The 10,470-nt window shown below is 36.9% G+C and overlaps 1 long non-coding RNA gene across 1 annotated transcript; it reads right to left on the reverse strand.

Annotated features, from left to right (window-relative positions):
* Positions 1 to 943: 943 nt before the first annotated feature.
* On the reverse strand, positions 944 to 9,583 carry LOC121028220 (uncharacterized). Its single transcript, XR_005789139.1, has 3 exons — positions 9,450 to 9,583; positions 5,995 to 6,040; positions 944 to 1,044 (listed from the first exon to the last, which is right to left on the reverse strand). It is a non-coding gene; the product is annotated as an uncharacterized LOC121028220 (long non-coding RNA).
* Between the last annotated feature and the right edge of the window lie 887 nt (positions 9,584 to 10,470).

Genomic DNA, 10,470 nt, shown 5'->3' on the forward strand with positions numbered 1-10,470 from the left:
TGATGACATATTTCCAAAGAAGAATGACTTGCCATTATCTCCTTAGGGTTCTAAACATAGCTAGAAGTCAATTTTAAAGTCTGCTATAAGTTGTAATGTTTTTAACAGTATAGCCCTTGTTTTTCCAGGTCTGACAGTAACATACATTTGTCATTTTCGAGAGTTTTATTGCTCTTCACTACTTCCTGGAAAATACGATGAGTAGAAAGAACGAATGAACTAACTTGGTAAAGTAACTTGGGGTTTTAGAGCGGAGACCCGGTGCATATTTGTCAATGAACAGTGTGTTGACCTTGGGAATGTCATTTAATCTCTTTATATTTAGACTTGATGCTAATATATTTTCAATGATTCCTCTCATTTAACTAAGCCATTGCTTATATGGAATGCTAGAGGGAAAAAAAAAAATCAAACCGACGATGATTCCTAAGCACAGAGTATGTAAAACACTGTTTACATGTTAAGCAGAGTTACCTACCCATCACACAGGGAAGTCAAGTTGCCCAGGTGTCCCACAAGATGGCTTCATCATACAGTCTTGAAAATGGATGCCTAGTGATCTAGGAGCAAAACAAAATAGGCACACACCTGTGACCTTCTTCAGTACCCAAAAATGCTTGGGAGCAATTTCAACTTAGAAGTACTATAGATAAATTGCCTCAAGAACAAACAATTTCGCATCTTAGAAGAAGGTCAAAGCAATGCATGTATAACTGTGGATGAATATTGAAGCTTTCAAATTAAAGAAACTTTCAAGGCATTATCTTCAGCTTCCTGTTTCCCCCTTACTTTCCCTTAAAGAGGCTTATGACTTTGGTATTTGGAGCCATGCAGTGCTTTTATTTCCATGAGTTGAAGAGGGCACCAGTCCTAGAATATATTCCAGGTAGACAAGGAAAGCAGGGGAGAAGTGAAAAGAACCAATTGTAAAGTTGTCATACCAGTTCTGTGACTTCTAATGCAGCCTTATAATTTCAATTTGCTACTCTGAGTTGAATCCAGATCAAATTATAAGTTGAAAAGGGGGTCCCTTGTTTACGTGTTCTGAGAGAAAACAAAACTTAGGTCACCAGAGGACAATGAGTCTTTACTCTTGATGTATCTTCTGGTAAGCAACATAGATTTATTGAGAACCCACTAGATGCCTAGTGCTGTGCTTGGCCCTTGTAGGGAAAGATAAAGATAGGTTAGGTTTCTTCCCTCAAACTTTCATTTAATTCAAGAGAAACAGTGACAATACATCACACAGAACCTGCCTGGCAAACACAGTGCAGCTCAGTGGGCCAGCAGCATTGGGTCACCTGAGGTTCATCAGAAATATGGACCCTCGGGCATTACCCCAGCACTACTGAGTCAGAAACTGTGTTTTACTAAGATCCTCAAGTGATTCATATGCACGTGAAAGTGTGAGAAGTGCTGACAAAGCCCAACACTGAATGTGCATGTTCATGGAAGACAAGGAATCATTTAAATGAAATATGCCTACAAAGTTGGAGATATACTAGATGAGCTTAGCAAAGAGGCCACTGTTAGTGCTATCAGGGTACAAAACAGTGACATTATTTTATTTAGTTTGCTATTTGTAGACCACTAACAGGTAAAAGTGACTTCATTAAAGGGAAGAAAAATCTATTGCTGAAACATGTTTACATTAGTTTACAAGGCTAAAGATAGCATCTGGAGGTCATTCAACTCTAGAAAAGATTTTGTGAATTAGTGATTAAGATTCTTGTCTCCTTATCCTTTTTCTGGAATTAGCATATCTCTAGGATATATCACCAAAAATAGACCTATCAGCTAATGAAGGATTTTACTCTCAGGACGTTACAGTTTGTACATAAGAAAACAAAAAGCATCAGGCTTGTCATTTAAGTACATCATATGTAACATAATACCAAAGCATTTTCATATTTAAAGATTATTTGAAATCAAAAACAGCCAATTTTTGTATTCACTAAAGACAGAATCAATTTTGAAGTGATGACTGATATGAGTATAAAATGCACAACACTTGCTTTGTATCACTGGACTAGGAGGGGAACACCTAAGAATTTTTAATGATTACTAGACTGCTCTTCACAGTACTGATTACACTTTGTACTATATTGTGCAATTAGGTAGGTGTATAATTATTACACATTACCATCATTTTACTATTCTTATACATTCATTCTTTATTCTTTTAGATTCCTTAAAAAATCAATGACATTCCTTGAAGCTAAAATAGATTTCATTTACATTAATGAAGACTGTGATTAGTTCATGGGAAATAATTCTATGCAAGTTCCTGTGTTGAATTACTCTTTACAATTTTTTCACATGACTCTCTACTCTTTGTTTGATATCAGTATTTGTGGAGTGAAATGTAGTTCAAAAGAAGTAAGGTGTTCTTGCTTTCTTCTTTTCTGGTTCCTTTTACTTGCAGGATTAATCATATCATCTACTAAATTCGATTTATGAAAATCACATTTGGTCACTGAAGAACTATATATTCTCTTTTGTGGACCTCAAATCCTAATAGTGATGATATCTTACCATTAGCTATGAGAAATATAGCCATCATCCTAAAAGAAATTAAAAATATATTCTACTCCCAGTATATTTGTATTAATGGGGATATAAATTTGTAAGACCACTGCAAAGACATTTGCTTGCATCCAAAGTATTTGTCTTGCTTACCGTAATGCTGTGGAATTCATGTTCAGAGAGCCTTCAAAGATAAGTATATAAATGGTCCACGCATTCTTAGACTAGAGGGGGTTGTGCTGTTGTTCTATTTGCTTGTTTTTGTTTTTGAATGAGTTAACTATCACTACCTCTAAAGTGTGAGGTCGGTTGAAAATACAAATACTTTAGAGAAGAAATATAAATATATAGACATATGTATAGGTAGAAATATGAGATACATTTGTATTTCTATAAATGTCTATATTTATGTAAAATGTATAAATGTATATTAAAATGTCAAACTGTAATACTTTCAGTCCTAGAATATAAAAGTTTAGGTATGTCATATACCTTAGTTAGAAACAAAGATATTTCTTCTCAAAGTAACAAATTTATTGTAAAAATGCAATTTGGATTTCATGCTTATCATGAATGTTTCACAAATTGAGACATATAAAAATTATTTTTAAATTTTTTTTTCAACATTTATTTATTTTTTGGGGGACAGAGAGAGACAGAGCATGAACGGGGGAGGGGCAGAGAGAGAGGGAGACACAGAATCGGAAACAGGCTCCAGGCTCTGAGCCATCAGCCCAGAGCCTGACGCGGGGCTCAAACTCATGGACCGCGAGATCGTGACCTGGCTGAAGTCGGACGCTTAACCGACTGCGCCACCCAGGCGCCCCAAAATTATTTTTAATAGAGTGCATGTTTTCTATTTTCTCAAGTAGACTCCCAGTATTTATTTCATAATCATATCCTCATAGTTACAGTTACCTTAATTACAAAAAAAGACACTATTTTAATATTTTGCTATACACATAAATCACCATCTCATCTTTTCCATATGAGGTAAGTTGACTTGTGGGACAGTCTCATACAGATTCATGGAGATGTTGGTAACCAATATAATGAAAGCTTAAATAGGGGCGCCTGGGTGGCTCAGTCATTTAAGCGTCTGACTCTTGATTTCGGCTCAGGTCATGATCTTACGGTTATGGGATGGAGCCCCATGAGCTTTGCGTGAGGTGTGGAGCCTGCTTAAGATTCTCTCTCTTCCTCTCCTTCTGCCCCTCTCCCCAACTCATGCTCTTTCTCCTCTCTCTCTCAAAAAAAAAAAAAAAAAAAAAAAAAAAAATAGAAAAATAAAACTTAAATATAGTTCAGTGGTTTTTTTTTTGAGTCTCACACCAGAAATTAATAAATCAGACAATATTAATTTTTATGAGAATGGCATAAAATAAAAAATCACAAAAGAAAGACAAATACTAGTCCAACAACCCATAGTGAAGCCAGGATCAGGATAAGAAGAATATTCTTCAAGTTACAGGCTTCATACTAAAGTTTCTCTGTTCATTTTCTTGATGTTTATTTAGGAATCACAGCCAGGGTTTTTTCATACACAATTTTTTTGTAAGTGGAAATCTGAATCTTCCAGGAAAGTTACATAGTCTCTAAAATGATGCCCCACCATTAGTACTTCTATAAAGACGGATAAAGAAAGTGGCATTCTTTTACGTTTTTTTTTTTTGTTGTTGCTGTTAATTTATTTTTTTCTATCTTTTGAGAGAGACAGAGCACAAGTATGGGAGAGGCAGAGACAGAGGGTGGGGACCAGAGGATCCGAAGCAGGCTCTGCACTGACAGCAGACAGCCCCATGTGGGGCTCAAAACAGAGCCCCTAAACAGATCTCTAAAAAACAGAGATCATGGCCCGAGCCCAAGTCAGATGCTGAACTGACTGAATCACCCAGGCGCCCTAAAAGTTCCATTCTGAAGACATAATGAATAACTATTTGGAGCCACAAGACTGTATCATTTGCTTCACAGAACTCAGGATAAATTATCTGCAAAACTATCATTATATAACTGACAGAATTTTGCTAGTATTTCTGTTCCTTTGGTTAAACGTCTTGTTTATGTGAGAACTCATCCACATGTGTGAGAAAAAACTATACGATGCTACTTTGTCCTACAATGCAGTGTATGAAAGAGCCTTTTTTGGAATACAAATTAAATGGTATTTTCTTCACAATTCAGTTAATTTCGTAACATATTACATACAAAGTACCTACTATGTGAGAAGCGCAAACCCCTGTGTTAGCCCCTACAAGGGATTGGAATATAACAAGATAAATGTGACATGAATCAACAAGATTTCAATCTCATAAAGAAAACAGAACAAGTACATTAGTTACTCAATCATAATCTCCCCTAAAAAGTGTCATGGGAATGATTTAAACAAGAAGTAGACACACAGAGGACAGAGATCATTTCTTAATAGAGGAGACAGAGGGAAAAGACATTTGATCCCATGATCTCTATAGCAGTTACAATGTTTTCATTGTACCTACGTATTCAGGAACACATTTAAAAAAATTTTAGGAGCTTGAGGAGCCTGGGTAGCTCAGTAGGTTGGTTGGGTGTCCAACTTTGGCTCAGGTCATGACCTCGCAGTTCATGAGTTCAAGCCCCACGTTGGGCTCTGTGCTTACAGCTCAGAACCTGGAGCTTGATTCAGATTCTGTGTCTCCCTCTCTCTCTCCCCTCCCCTGTTCATACTCTGTCCCTCTCCCTCTTTCTCCCTCTCAAAAATTAAACATGAAAAAAAATTCTTTTAATTGTTACAAGCTTAGTTTCGTAGTTTTTGGTCAATGGCATCATAGCTCATTGGCATTTGCTGGGATATCAAAAATTCCCGCATGCTCTCCCTCAGCAGTCCTGCACTTATTATCGTCCTCATTCCTATTCCTAGGCCTCTTTCATATCCCTGCCATGGCATGGTAGACTCGGGCCATCCCAGCCCTCTCTGCTTAGACACACTGAGCTGCCTCCTAGGATTCCCAGTAGGAAGTGGGAAAGTCCTTTTCCAACTTCTCTCTCTACTCTTTGGAGTCCTCTAAATTTTTCTGCAGCTATTGTCACCCTTTCCTTTAGGGGACATTACCTTGAGGTGGAGAGATTTCATGGCAAAGATCCTGAGTAGTGTGCACAAATATATAGCATATTGAAAAATGGTTAAGATTTTGCTATGCTGAGATGACAGAATGAAGCACTCCCTACCTATTGCAAATAGATAAGTTTGGAGGCCAGCCAGTATCAACAGCCACCTCAAAATGATGGGCTAGGGGTGGGGGGTAGAGGGATGTGTACTTTGTCCAGTGTGTCTGGGCATAAGGACAAGTAGCAGCAGATGACTCAGTCATTATCCCAACCATAGTGAAGTCATGAACGACACAACATGGTAGAACAGCCATTCCCTCATTCCTTCATCCATGAACCCAGTATATCTATCTTGTATCTTGTTTTTATTTTATATCCAAATACCTGTGTCTTTGAGGTCAAGCCTGATTCATCTCTGAATCCTCAGCACCTAGTTGAAATGATGGGGACATACAATGAATTAAAGATATACATTGAGGATATATAATGTTGCTTATATACTATTTAATTTTGTCCACCTCATCAACCAATTATGCCAGGAAGTTTTCACCATGATTTAAGTGCAGAACATGTAATAAACACTGACATCATTGATCTGGTGCCTTAAAAAGTATAAAAACCTGATTATACTATTAAATCTTTGTGAATCAGTCACCAGTAGTATTTAAATATGTAACACTTTTGCTAGAGTTAACAGTGAATAGGTTCTTGAAAGATTTATTATAATATAGTGTTTCTTTTTAAAAAAATTTTTGTTAATGTTTATTCATTTTTGAGAGAGAGAAAAACAGAGCGCAGGCAGAGGAGATGCAGAGAGAAAGGGACACACAGAATCCAAAGCAGGCTCCAGGCTCTGAGGTGTCAGCACAGAGCCCAATACAGGGCTCAAACTCATGAACCATGAGATCAAGATCATGACCTGAGCTAAAGTCTGATGCTTTACCGACTGAGCCACCTAGGGGCCCCATAATAGAGTGTTCCTTATACACATATAGGAGCACCCAAGAATTGATTTTTAAAAAGAACCTACCATTGATGAGTTCATATACTCACCTATCATGATCTCCCACTATTTACAAGAAAATGTCTGAATTACTAGTGAAGCATTTATAGATCACTGATGCATAACATGACCTCAACTCTCCCACTACTCTTGTACAAACATATTTTCTGACCAAATCAAAATACTTTATACATTGCACTTTCCATCCCTGTGGAATGGGCTCTCCTCTGTTCTCTCCTCCCTTTTACTGAAACTGAAATGAACCCTATTCTTCAAATACCCAGCATACAGCCCATCTCCATCAGGAAGATTTTGCTGATTATGCTTCTTGCAAACCCTAAAAAGCACTTGTTCTTATTAATGATTATTTGGTATTCAGTAAATTCATGTGTGTGTGTACATGTGTGCATGTGTGGTTTGTGTATTTAAATGCAAATATCTTCTCTCCCCAGTCAGGCTGCAAATTGCTATATGACAAAGTGTATTTTGCTAATTTTTAAACATCCATATCACCCAACAGGTCTGTTTTATTAGGCCATTGGTTATTATGATCATAGTTTTAAGTGTATCTTAGGAAAAATATCAGAAATCCAATGGATATTTTCTTCAATAGAGAATTCAAAAAACAAAAAATAAAAACAAGTAATCACTCTGAACTTTATCTCAAGTCCCCTGTTTCTTCGTTCTGATCTCCCTAATTTATTTTTAATTTCTGAATTTGGTTTGGTGAATTTTTAGGAAATCATTATAAATACATCTGTGCAGAATCCTAAAATTACACATCTTGAGTTATAAGTTTCTGTAAAGTTTTGCATACTGGCCCTTTTGTCTATAAATCTTTCCTTCCATCCCTGTCCTTTAAGACTCAATTCAAAATGTTTCCTTTCTCAGAAACCAACTCTAAAGATATCTCCATACCATCTTACTGAAAAAAAGTCATCCCTACTCCTACTTCTATTTCACTGCTACATTTGCACATATCTCAATTCTTGAATATATAGGACACTTTCCTATAATTTTCACTTTACAGATTTAACTTCCTTTACTAGATTTTAAAATCTGTGATGTCAAGGATTATCTCTTTTTAATCTTTGTCTCTTTAACTTCTAGCACATTGCCCCTTTGTTTTGCAAGTGAATGAATCAGTGCATAAATCTTAAGTAAGGCAAGCACAAAATTATGTGTTTTTATTTGTTATACAAAGAAATCAAGGCTATGATAAGAAAGTGAGCAGGTTAAAAAAATCAGTGACAAAATGGCAATCAGGACCCTCACCTCTGGACACAGTCCAGCAAGTTACCACCATCCCCTACTCAGGGCTGTCTTCACAGCAAAGCAGTCACAGGAATGTAAAGGCAATTTCACGTAACTACCAGAAACGAGTTATTCAGTAACAAGTCGTTTCCCAGGGTTAAAATCCATCCCATACACATGTAATTTTTCTTTATCCAATTTCAACAATAAAGATGATTGTGTTTATTGAATCCTTAACATATGCTAAGTTCTAAGCATTTACATCATTTCATACCTTTCCTTTAATTATCACAACATTTCATTTGTTGCATATTTGTATGCCCATCTTATGCATGTGGAAAATGAAACATGTAAATTCAGTAACCTACTCAATCAAAACTGGGGTAAGTAAAAAAAAGAAAATAAGTTATATTATATGTTCTTAAAATTAAGCCTAATGTTATTATTTAGATTGTCAACAGACTATTTTAAAAATTAGAGCTGTCAGGGCACCTGGGTGGCTCAGTCGATAAGGTGTCCGACTTCAGCTCAGGTCATGATCTTGCGGTCTGTGAGCTGGAGTCCCACGTCAGGCTCTGTGCTGACAGCTGGGAGTCTGGAGCCTGCTTCAGATTCTGTGTCTCCCTCTCTCTCTGCCTCTCCCCCATTCATGCTCTGTGTCTGTCTCTCTCAAAAATAAAATAAAACATTAAATTTTTTTTAATTTATGAAAATTAGAGCTGTCATGGCCTAATATTTCTTCTTTACATACCTAGTGCTCATCTGCACATTTAGCCAGAGAGCATTATTAAATGACAAGGACAAAGAGTCTCTATTCTTAATTCCTTACCTTAAGCACATAAAACCTCTGAGCCTCTCTATCACTGAAATGGGAAAAATAAATTAGGAGAAAAAAAAAAGCAGACAGGAAGGATTTCATGAGCTACAAAAGATCATACAAATGTAAATGGTATTCTTAGACCCGATTTTCACCACACAGCTCTGTAGTAAGCAAGGGCTTCATTGTGCACATTGTACAGACAAGGAAAATAGATTCCATACAGCTAAGGAACCCTTTAGGGACACAGAATGCATCAAGGGAATGCAAGAGGTTGGATCCCAATGACCTGTGTCTCCTTCCAGCCCCTTCTATTGCACCAAGCCACCTTTCTAGTGGTTTTGCATGTGAACGTGATTCAACCCTCATCTTTGAATTAGAAAGAAAGGCTGAAATGTTGTGATTTAACTTATTGATCTAAATTTTGGATGCATAACTGAGTAAAAATAAGAGACTGCACTATCAACTTGTGAATGTTGTTTATCCATTAAACAAAGGCACCCCAACTGCACCTGTGCAAGTCTTCACATGCCACCGTGATGATCAATTTCAGACCTCTCTACCAAGTGGGAATGGATTTGAAGCTTCATGTTAATTTAATCATTTCCTTCTCTACTGAGACTATCAACAAGGCCACTAGTTGGCATCCTTTTGATTTAGTATTTAAAATAGCTCTTGATAATAGCAAAAGATCCTCTCATCATTTTTACAGGGGTTTTGATGATTTCTGTTCCAACTCCAGTCATTTACACATTTTGTACCTACCACAGAGCAGCAAACCACCTGGACAGCCTGATTTGATAGATGGGAAAACATAAGTATATGCCTCTGACATATCCTTGGGCTGCTGTGTTTGGGTTTCTCTTCTGGAAAATAAAAACAAGGACATTACATGCAATTAGATTAACCAAATAAACATGCTTTTGTTTTTCACTCTCACACACGCAAATATAACACTTTAAAATGTTTCACTTAACAAATCAATAAGAAACAAAAGAATATGTTTGCTAAATATGTTTGCTTTGTCACATTCCTTGAGAATCCTGGATTTCTATGTCCTTTTTGGTGTATCATGTGGTATCAGTTTTTCTTACGCTAATTAGGATTTAATTTCAATTGCTCAGTTTCTGTAGAGTTGGGTTCCATCATACAATATTAATATAAATTAAAGATGATAATAGCAGTGCGATGATAATACATTCAATTTCCCTATCTACTGGTGAAGTAATCAAAACATTGCATCTCAGGGGCTGGAGGTGGGTCCTAGATTCCATTCTCTGCTCTTCACTAATTGCAGGGCCATTCTGGCCAAGTCTTAGGAATTCATTGGATCTAAGCTGTTCAGCTGTACATGAGAGGACAGGTTGACATCTTAGGCCCCTTCCACTTTTAAATCTGCTCTGAGCCTAGGAAATATTTAAGGATATACTATACAAATAAAAATGGTAGAGAATACAAAACTATTTCACTGTTTTCAGAGAGCTAATGATTAAAATCATGTAGAGTAAATGTAAGAAGCTAAGGATGGAGACGTTAGGAGTGAAAACTTTCGACCTTGTATTAAGCTGTTAGGGCTGCCAAAACAAAATACCGCAGACTGGATGGCTCGAACAACGGAAATTTATTTGCTTACAGTTCCCGAGGCTAGCAGTGCAAGATCAGAGTGACATCAGGGTTGGTTTCTAATGAGACCTCTCTTGTTGGCTTGTAGACAGCTGTCTTTCCGTTGTGTTTTCATATGGCCTTTCTTCTGTGTGCACAAAGAGAGTGAGCGAGCTCAGGTGTC

This window comes from Herpailurus yagouaroundi, unplaced genomic scaffold (genome assembly GCF_014898765.1).
Source record: "Herpailurus yagouaroundi ecotype Mexico unplaced genomic scaffold, PumYag 28, whole genome shotgun sequence".
NCBI lineage: Eukaryota > Metazoa > Chordata > Mammalia > Carnivora > Felidae > Herpailurus > Herpailurus yagouaroundi.